Raw genomic sequence first — 11,318 nt, forward strand, 5'->3', positions numbered from 1 at the left:
CTTAAAAAGCTTGTCAAATAATGGCATGCAGTATTTTAAGCAGTTTTGTATCTATGATTACATAACATACTTATATATATATACATATATATATGTATGTATATATATACATATATGCATTTAGTTACTTTCATTAATTGTTCAACTTCACTGGCCAAGAATTTTTGCCATATAACTGCCACAAAAGGACAGTTGACACATCTGCCTCTTTACATGTCATCAGAAAGTATTATCTCAGACAGCTGCCTTAAAATACATCTGAGGGCCACTTTTCCTATTTGAATCCCATTTCTATTGTATCACCATTACTAAGGGTTTTCTATTAAGTGCTCATTATTTTAAATTAGATAGGCATATCGAAATGACATGTTTATGGTTGTACGAATTTCAATGTGTTTCCCATAACAGTACCTATTTTAAAATATTTACAATTAATAACACCCTTTAATTCTCCATCCCCTTGTGTCTTTCCTTCACAAAAGAAAATTCCAGGCAGGCACATTTACAGCTTTTAGCAATTTTTAACTGGACACAATCTGACAGCTGAATTCATGAAACTGACCAGCTTGTCAATTTCACACTTTGAAAGTACAATAATAGCTGATAACATGCGGGTGAATTTAAAAAAATCTGTCACAGAATTGCTAGCTCCATTGAAAAGGACAGTACAGTACATAATTATGGGAGGCAGGAGGTAGGGAAAATTTTATTGTCCATTTAGGAGATCTGTTTCAAGAATTCGGATACAGAGCATAGAAAATGTGCTTCCTCTTTGGTACAATATCTGTGGGGCCATAAAGGAGATCTGTTCAAAGTAGGATAATGTCTACTAAGCTTTTCCATGAACATCAACAGTGCTTTCACAGTTGGGATCATTTAAAGATTCGTTTATATCAGAATGTTTTGAGTTTGGGTTTATCATCCTGGATTTGCATCAAGTTGAGACCTTAGTGTGTGCACTCTGAGACAGAGAAATAGGCACACCATCAGAAGTACCTCTGGTTGAAGGGAGTCACAGTAGTTGTGCTACAGACCGGCAAAAAGAATACACCAAAGTCTGCATTTGTAGCTAATTACAACCTCAAATCTGTGAACTAAGCAGTCACTACTTACTAAAGGGCTCAAAATGTGTGAGCTGCTGCCTATTAATTCGCTAGCATTGACGATCTGAGCACGTAAAAGAGAAAAGATAAACAGTTTAGGAGCAAATACTGGGCCAGCGATCCCTCAGGAATTTTCCAGGGTATTTACGGTGCAGATTGTAGATGAGGCTGGGGGATATAACCCAGTCAAAGAAACCCAGGCAACAGGAGATGCTAAGCAAGTAGAGTACTGGGAGGAGAACTGGAAACAACACAAGTGGGTTGTGATAGTCGGGTTTTGAAGAACGGCACTACTATTTGTAATTTAAAACACACGATTAATGAAAACCAAGCTCATACTTACTGGGGGGAAAAAAACACCTAAGCGGAACTAAAACTGACTTCACTTGTTAAAGGTTTAAAATAAAATCAACGTCGCGGAGAAAAACCAGGGCAAGTTTTTGTTGTTGTTTTTAACATGTCTATAGAAAAGCCTACAATCAGCGTGTAGCAAAGCTAAGGATCTTTGGTTGGGAGCTTTCTTTTTGAATTGTTTCCTACTACTTCAACTCTTCATAATAAATTATGCGTTTCCTTCGCCTGGAGCGAGTGTGTGTGAGTACACCAGATTCCCGCAGCAGACCTAAAGCTTCGACTGGGCCACAGAAAGCGCTCCAAACAATCCCCTCCCGCAGGCAGCCGCGGACCCTCGAGTGTCTCCTATTTTTCCTTCTCCTCACGAGTTCAGAGCAGAGAATCCAAAATCGCCCTCCAGAACCGACCGCTGCCGCCCGGGGCAGATCGCCGACCCCCGGTTGATCAGGGTCCGGAGCGGAGTCGCTCCGGGCACTCGGGGGTCCCAGGCTCCAGAACCCGGACGGCTTACCTGCTCACGTCGGCTCGGGGCAGCCGCCGCCCGCGCCGCTCCCAGCACCGCGCTCCAGCCCTCCGAGGCCGCGCCGCCTCCGGGCGGCCGCTCAGTCCCGCAGCCGCCGCCGCCCAGCCCGCGCGGCAGCCGCAAGTGGCGAGTCCACGGGAGTCCCGGCCGTGCCTCCGAGCGCCCCGCCTCCCTTTGCCAGCGCCGTGTCCTCGGCCCTGGCGCCCGCCGCTAGCCGCCGCTCCCGCTCCTCCCGCTGTTCCACGCTCCTCCCGCTCCTCCACGCTGCTCCGCGCCCTCCTCCTCCTCCTCGCGCGCGGCTGCTCCGGCGCGCTGCTGGGGGGTCCGGCCGCGTCTCGCCTCCTCCCTCCGCCTCTCCCGTTTCCTCCTTCCTGCTGCTGCTGCCGCCGCTGCTGCTTTTAAAGCAGATTCTTTGGCCACAAATAGCAACTCGGCTGCCCCCCTCAGCGCCTCCCTCCGGTTCTTGTCTTCTTCCCCCCAAAAGTGAAGCGCCAACGAGATAACCCGATAGTGAGGCCCGCGGGGGTGAGGGGAGCGAGCGAGGGGTGCTCGTAGCTCTGGAGTGGGGTCCCGATTGCACCGGCCAGGGCCAGGACTGAGTGGTCAACCCACACCTTGAACCTGGCGGGAACCTGGCGGTCACAGTTTTCGGCGAGGTGGCTCGGTTAGGGAAATGCAATGAAGGAGCTCAAGAAAGTAATTTTCTAGGCTTCTCTCTTTGTTTCCTTGTCTGGGTGATTTCTAAAATCCTCATAACTGCTGGAGATCCCACGGAATCGCTGTGCCCAACGCTTGGGGATTGTGTGTGTGTGTGCCGTCTGCGCCCGAGTGTGAGTGTGGGTGCGTCCCGGGCGTGGAGAGCCAGTCCGCTGCGCCCGCTGGCGAACCTTCAATCCGGACCGCAGACTCACTGAGGGCTACAGAGCTTGAGTAAGGAGGGACAGGCTAGAGAGCTGGGCGAGGAGGAGCGTGTACACACACACACACACACACACACACACACACACACACAGACCTCACAACACACACAAAACACAGCGCGTGCGCGCGCACACAAGCACGAGGGAAAGAGAGAGAGAGAGAGAGAGAGAGAGAGAGAGAGAGAGAGAGAGAGAGAGAAGAGAGAGTGTAGAGAAGAGGAGGGGAGGGGGCGGGGTGACGTCACTCCCCAATATCCATCCACCCAGCCAGAAAAGACCCTCTCAGATTCACTCAACTCATCCCGGTGCACACATATGCACACCCGGGAGCTTCCCGCTCTGCTTCCTGAAGCATAGGAGGAAGAAAGGCTGGTCGCGCCCTATTCAAAGCAGTTGAATAATACAAGGGGCGTTCATTGATGAGACTGAGTTGTGTCTATCCCAGTTCACCTTGGCAGCCTCCTTCTCGGACTTTTTTAGGATCCTCACTTTGAAGGCAGAGAGGAAGGAAGGAAGGGAAGTACCCAAATCTTGGTGTGAGAACTCTTAGGGTGCTTTCAGCTACTTGCTCTTATGTTAGCAAAGCACTGCTATCTGGCTCTCGCGAAAGACAACAAAAACCTCTCCAGACAGGCACCAGTTGTTGGACCAGGGTGGATAAGGTGCCTGGTGCGGATTGCTAGCCAAAAGACGTGGTGTTTAACCTTCTTCCCTACTCATACGATCTCCAGCATGTGGGGGAAGTCAGCAGCTAGAAGCCTCCATTGGCAACCGGCCCATCAAAATTCATTAGGAACACCATGAGAAAGGTCAAGTGAAGTGAAGCCTGGGCCTTCAAGCCACCTCCACTGCTCATTCTGTGTTCAGGCCAGCCAATGCAAACAGCACTTACTCCTGCAGACTCCGAACAGTCTTGGAAGGAGCAAAGGTAAGCAGACCCCTTTAGAAGCAACTTAGTGGTCCAGTATCTAGCATCCTGACGGTCTCTAGCTGCCTGCATTTTTGCTTCAATCCTCTGCATGCCATGCACTTGAAATTACTGAATACTGAAGTCAGTATTCCTCTGCCCACTGAACACTGCAAAAAGAAGGCATACCATTTGGAACGGGTCTTATGAGGTGTCGTTCTGTTTCTCAACATGTTGGGAGTAAAGAAACATCTCCGACCAACTCTTCCTTATTTTTTTTAACTCCTTTTACTCCTCTTTGAATGGTTAGCCTTACTGTGAGAACCAGAAAGAAGTGCATTATTGTGTGAGTTTCAAGCCATGTTTAACCAAGTTTTGGATGGAACACACTGAAAGCTTGAGCAGAGACTATGAACTGCTGTTACTCCTGCCTTCAGGGTTAATTTGAAATCTGGGCTTAGTGATAAATCACTCTCCTCCAGAATATAAACTAGATTGTCTTTCTCATTGCCACATCCTCCCTCCCTAGTGAACTAGTGGCTCTACTTCTCTCCTTCAGATGTTGGAAATACCTCCTCTGGGTACTGGAAAGGCAAGGTACCTTCTGCCTCCACATCTGACCTTGCTGAGAAGAGCATAGCAGTGAAGCCTGACTACTCTGGGTTCACAGTCTGAGAAGTACTCTCTTCTCCCACTAGGAGTAAGTCAGGCTAGCTACAGAATTCAATACTGGCTGTTGCCAACATGAGCAACATAGATCACAGTACAAATAAATGGCAAGCCCAACTTCCTCAGTACCAGAAGTTCCTAGATGAGTCCCTATTATGACCAAACATACACTAAAAATGAAATAGGTTATCTGAGTGGCATGTAGTCTCTGCTGTTATTGTACAAAAGAAACTTAGACATATGCTGGCTGCTGCTGCTGAGGAAGGCAAGGTAGAAGAAACAGACAAATGCAAGTAGAAGTGGGAGTGAGATTCCGGCCAGGCACACACACAAGACCACAGTGGTAGCAAATGCACTCAGCAGCTGATGTTGCAGCATCTCATACAGCAAGCAGCTGGACGGCTTTGTCTTCCGGATGTTTTAACCAAAGAACATTAGAGGTGTGTAGGTTTCCTACTAGTCTCATTTCATCATTACAGACAAGGAAACTTCGTCCCTGAGACTATAAGGTTGCACAAGGTGTCTAAGGCAGAGGTAAAATGCAAATTCAGGTGCCATTGTCCCCTTCCCTGATGCTAAAATATCTACAATCGTCTTTAAGTTCTGGGTCAAGTAAACTGTTTTTTCCAAGTCATCGCTGAACAACATATGTACACGGTTTAGAAATGATAGCTATTTGCACAAAAGAAAATGAGGAGATAGAGCTGCACCTGCTTAATTTCCTTCCAGATCTGGCATTCTGTGAAGAATAGCATGCTGGAGTTTCGCTGTGATACACACTCCCCTGAGTGCATAATTCAGCTAGGTAGGGTGACTATAAGTTTGTTTTGAACCCCATACAAAGCACTTTGTTTCTAGAAGTAATGGTGAGATTTATGAAACATGGCAAAGTTAAATTTAAAATAATCATGTTGACAGTAACAGCGGCTGTTATTTTGTGGGGTGTCATAGAAAAAAAGTCTCTTGTAGTCAAAACTGACCTTGAACTCTTGATCCTCCTGCCTCCTCTTTCCTGGTACTGAGATTCTAGAACTATGTTCCGCACCCAGCTTCCATTGGTTTTCAAAAAGCACACAGTGACCTTTAGAGAGGTCCATGAATATACTGGTTACATACAGGTTTTTTTTTTCAATGAAAGAAAAGTAAGAAAGAATTACTGTGATCATGGGGCTAAGTCTAGAAGCCATGGCCTCATCTTCAACTAAAACCTTTGCCTTTCTAGCTGAATATTATTAGTTTCAGGGTTTAAGTGAGGAAATAGGATTAGATGAGGTACAAAATGTAGCCATTCCAAGAACTTGCAAGTAGCTAAGCTAGAATTTTGCACCTATATCATTTCAAATCCAAACTGCTTTTGTTTCTGTAATAATGAAAAAATATAAACTAAAAGATGCAATAAATTGCTGTTTATCATATTTTCCTTGAAAGGAGTATATGATTTTGTTTTGTTTTTTTTTCCTTTATGAAAGCCAGTTAGAATGGAAAAGCACAGCATAGATCTGAATGGCATGTGTGTAGTTTCATAAGCACTGAAGCTAATATCAGACCATTCCTACAGGTGCTAGGCTGTGTCTAACATTCTTTATTAACTTGTTGCTAAGAGCAGAAATGAAATAATAATGAATGGTTTTAATCCTCAAACATTCACCACTACAAGTTAAAATGCTAGAGAGAAATTCCTAGATTGAATTCATGTAGCCGCTCTCGGCTGCATGTGCTCTGCTCTCCAAACATGGACGCAGCATGAAGAAAAGCTGGAGAAACGTGAGACCCTACACCAAACACTATTTGGCTTAACCTGGAGACAGAAAATGCATTCACAGAAATGCGGTTATAATTCTACCTACACTGCAAAGAAAAATGGAGCCAGCAGCTCACCTGAACAGTGCTGTGGATTCTACAACCAGTGCTATGAGTATACATGGTTTATTCCAATTCCTCAGCTCTGAAAGTTCAAATCCAGCACCAAGAAATGGTTGAAGGAGACCCTGGCCTTTCTCATCTACTATGGAAAGGGCCCTGGCTTGCCAGTAGGCTTTCAGTACACGGGAGGCAGGTAGGAGTTTTGAGCTGTGCTGTGCAAACATTCACAATCTCTGCATATGACATAAATGCACTTCCCCCTCCCAACCTGAGGCAACAACTAAAAAAAAAAAAAATCCTATCATTTAAAAAATAAATAAATCAGGTCTCTCCTTGGCCAGCTCAGTCGCCACATTTCACCCTCACCTGTACTGTGTAGAGGACATTATGCTGCAATGCTATTTTCCATTGGCTCAGCTACTGGAGATTACAGCATGCAACTGTGACAAATGGATATTCCCATTAAATTCCTTAGTAGAGTGGGGCATTCCATTAACCACTGGCATTATCCCAACCCAAGTGAAACATTGGGTCATTTTTTTTCAAGTGAGCAAGAAGTGAAGGGGGGAAAAACAAAGGATATACTCTAATTACTTTCCTAGTTTTTTGTTGCATGCATTATGATAGTCGTATATTACAATTATTTATAATTATCATATGACAAGCTGTCAGCTGAAATTTAACAGGTGATTTGTCAAGAAGTTCCATTAATGCATTCACTAAGTACTGGTTTTCAGTATTAACAGAAAAAATTGTGTCAATTTTGTTTTTTTAATACTATATAGTTTAAATACTCAAAGGTCTCCCATCTTTAAATGACAGACATTGGTTATTAAAATACCACTATTGGAGTCACAGTGATGTCCTCCTTTAGTCCCAGCACTGGAAAGGCAGTGGCGAGTGGATCTTTAGAAATATAAGGCCAACCTGGTCTTCATAGCAAGTCCCAGTCCAGTCAGGACAATATAGTGAGACCAGGACTCACCATAAATAAAAGTGAGGTAAACTCAAACTAGCACTATGGCTTGCATGTATGGGTGCACAGTCACTAAGGCAAGGCATAAGCAGACTTTCACCACGTCAGGTTTAAGATGCTGAAGCTTTCCTTGAAAAATAAAATTGCCTACTGTTCTTTTATGTTCTAACTCTGTATAATTTTAATCCATCCTTTACATTTTATATGTTTTTTACTTTAAAATGCGTATGTGGGAGTGCACCCTTTCAAGCATGTACCTCTGTGTGTATTATTAATACATGCCACAGAATACACAGAGAGATGAAAGGACAACACGCGGAGCCTGGGAATGACCTCAGCTCATCATGCTTGGCAGGGGTGGGGCCGGGGGGGTCGTAGAGGGATCTTTACCCACTAAGCTGTCTCTCCAGGCCCAGTTTAATAGTTTGAAAGACATTTGCTTAGTGTATTTGCAGGAAGGGACACATGTGTACTGGGCCACATGTTGAGGTCAAAGGACAACTTGATGGCAGAAGTTGGCTATTTCCTTCGACTATGTGGATTTGGGGGCTCATAATCAGTTGGTCAATCTTAGCATTCAGTGCCCTAATTCATCTTGCTGGCCCCATTTTTTTTTAAAAAGACCTTTTAATGGATGGATGAATGAGAAGATAGTAAGAGCGAACATGTATTTACATTCTATTTAGTATCTTTGCCTTACCATAATGCAAAGGAAGGAGTATTTTAAAGTACAGCAAAGATTAAGAAGTCGGTGAAGAGCTAGTAATTAATCACTGAATGGAGGGCATTCTACAGAAAGCCAAAACTGATGAAGCTGATGGTGCAGGCTGTCTTTAGCTGACTGGCACAAGAACAGGACACACAATGAGAAAGAATCCCAGACAGTTCCTGCGGAGAGAATCTTGGGAAAAAATGGAAGTCTCAATGCCAGTATCTGAAGAATGTCAAACCCATGGCACATGACCCGGGAATGAAATTAAACTGCGTGCTGTAATTTTATTATTGACCCCATGGCCAGCCAAAATTTGTGCTGCTTTAGAGAATGACAGAAAAGTACGGCAGTGCTTGCTTAAGTTTCATTTGCACCAGCCTGACTCTTATCTTTAAGCCTGTGACATGCAGCAGGCTGCTAATGACTGGCAATCAGCAACTCGGAGGGAACTGAATCTCCTTAATGAAAGAATGCACGTCAAGATTCAACAGAAAAAAAAATATAAAACCTAAAGCCCAGCTGTCTTTCAAAGCAAATAAGACACCCAACGACCAAGGTCACCAATAAAGTTCAGCTTTCTCATTTTTTAGGAAGAAAAGACTAACAGAGACTTGAAATTATTTTTAAATGTTTGTTCTCTCAAGGTTTCATAAAATGACTTTCAGACACTCTTAAGCAAAATACCATAAGTTGATCTTCATGCCATAAGAAGTGTGTCTATATGAAATTTGTGGCTTACACATAATCAGAGACAAACAGTTCCTCATATCCTGGGCCAGGGGCTCACAGTTTCCAGATCTTAGTGATCCTCGTGCATGGAAGAACAGCTATTAAAGGTATCAGACCACTATTTTCCAACTGCTCTGGTTTTCTCCCTTTGTTTTTCACATCTCCTACAGTGCTATAGACTTCAGTTACATCACATAATTTTGCTCAAGTTCAAAATTGGTGGCATAGTTTCTCAACTATTTGAAGAGATTCCTGTCTGATCAGAACCCAAAAATCTAGTATAGTATGGCAAGCACTGTAGGATTTCATAAATATTTGAGAGAGCCAAGGAAGGGTGAAAATAGGAAAGGGGGAAATGAGAATAATTGAATGTCAGTAGTCCAGTTGAGGTAAAATATTACTTCCTTATAAAGTTTGCCACACCAATTAAATAGAATGAATCCACCCTGTCCTTAAGCTCCTGTGTCTTCTTTTAATTTCTCTTCCCAAGCTTTATGACTTTTTCCTATATGTGTGAGCATCCTGTTAGGCCCTGACATCTTCCACATTCTTGATATCACCATCAGCACCTGGACTTTAAGCACATCTCAAACAAATATATATCACATGCATCAGTGTGATGACATGTGCTTAAATCGCACTGTGGCAGGTGAGGTGCCACTTCATGATCCCCCCCTTCCTCAGCCTGAAAGGTGACTTTACCTAGTTCGGTCATTTAAGTTTCACCAGTCCTAGCACGTACAGAACTGTCATAGGGAATAATAGAATCCGAACAGAACTGGATAGATTCATAGTTCCACAGAATCCTTGATGAGAGTAATTTTAGTTTTATATTTTCTTCTAAGATGTCAGAATTATTTATCAGTTGAGTAGGGGAAAGCTTTCATAACTCTAACTGGTACTGGCCTTTTTAATTTTTAACTGAGTACACTACTAGATAGAAATAGTTTTCTATGCCTCACTATATTTGTAAACATTATTTCTTATCTGATCATATATCACCATGTCAAATTTCTTTTTGAAAACTCATTAGCCATACCTCCACAACTAGTAACACTAAACAAGCCCAGACAAGGGTGCAAAGGCAAACACCATTCTTAGCAAGTCATCTAGCTGGTTTTCCCTTAAGGTCATGTTTTATCTATTTGTTTCTCACCAGCAATGACCCATCTTTACATTGCAAATGTCTTTACACATTTCTGGGTTATTATACTGACAGTTTTTTTTTTGCATATTCTTCTTTTCTCAATATTTTCTTGGTTGTGCTCCAATCCAGTTCCCATTATGCTGTCCTATTAATTCAGATAAAATTCCAGTTTGATTACCCAAGTCTACTACCCTGAGGAATTCAATGGTTCAGCTCCTCACAAGTGTTGTAGAACCATCCAATATCCTTAGGTGGAATGGTACCTGAACCCATTCTAAATTTCAAATCCTTACTATCAATGCCTTAGCCTCTAGTACTGTCTACATGAAACTGCATTTTCTTTTTCCAACAGTTACACAATAAATGCATCACCATGCCTAAAGGAACCTCTCACCTTATGCATTCTTTGACTTTCTGATTCTATTGCCCAAATATAAACTTCCTTTACAATCTTTAGCTACTGAAACTTGTTTAAAAAAAATTGAACACCCCATTTACACAATACTCTTCTATGGCTAGATTTGTTTATATCCACGTATTTACTAGAATACTAAAATACAATAAATACAAACATGACCTGGATGGAGTCAGTGGGAATTTATGCCAATTGAAACCTAATCATCTCTTGCAGAGCCACTGTGTTTAATCCTACCTTGAATGTTCTCATGCCAGGAGACTGGGCTGGGAAGAGAACAGAGGAATTTAAGGAATCTGAGTGAAAGCTAATGTGAGGAGCAACAGACTGCCTTAACAGTTTCTTTCAGTTTGTGGTGCTGGAGACTCAGGATCTCATGCATGATAAGCAAGCAGCCAGCAAGCTGCACATTCCTAGGCATGCCAGCTTCTTAGTCTTAATTCAGCTTGGAGAAGAACCAACATGGGACTCTCCACAGCATGGGGCCTGGAAAAGCACAGAAACTCACCATGGGGAACAGATGTGCTTCCCCCACAAAAGGACTCCAGGGGAAGACACCTCAGAGAGGGCTCTCCTGAGTCCCAGGCTCCAAACAAAATATTCCCTAAAAGAGATGGAGGTAAGAAGAGAGAAGGACTCTTGAATTATTTCTCATTTTTGTCTCAGTGCTTATGCCCTGCCCACCAAAACAACTCCAAAGGAAACTTCATTATAAGAGTCTCAGATTACCAAGCTGTTCAGTTTTGCCCGTTGTAAAGGTTAGAAAGATACAAAAAAATCAGAACAAGCACTGAAAGCTGTTCTGGTTTCTCTGTGATCAATTCTTCCTGAACATTCAAGTTGAAAGACCCACAACGTGAGGACTCTCCCACGTTCTGACTCAGGAGAGGCGACACCCCAAAATCACCCACAAGAAACGGTCTTGCTGCAACTTGCAAGAGGATTTTTATTCGAGAGCGTTCTCGGGCCCATGGTCATACACCACGCAGGGGTAGAGGAC

The 11,318-nt window shown here is 43.4% G+C and overlaps 1 protein-coding gene across 41 annotated transcripts in view; it reads right to left on the bottom strand.

Annotated features, from left to right (window-relative positions):
• Positions 1-11,318, bottom strand: part of Ptprd (protein tyrosine phosphatase receptor type D) — a 2,211,569-nt gene that overhangs the window by 511,656 nt on the left and 1,688,595 nt on the right. Inside the window, exon 1 of one of the 41 annotated variants that reach the window (XM_029475750.1) lies at positions 1,969-2,136. The exons of the other annotated variants lie outside the window; for them this stretch is intronic. The gene's annotated coding sequence lies outside the window, so the exon portion shown is untranslated. Of the gene's footprint in view, positions 1-1,968; positions 2,137-11,318 lie in introns of those variants that run through there. 41 annotated transcript variants of the gene reach the window in all.

This window comes from Mus caroli, chromosome 4 (genome assembly GCF_900094665.2).
Source record: "Mus caroli chromosome 4, CAROLI_EIJ_v1.1, whole genome shotgun sequence".
In the NCBI taxonomy this organism is placed as follows: Eukaryota; Metazoa; Chordata; class Mammalia; order Rodentia; family Muridae; genus Mus; species Mus caroli.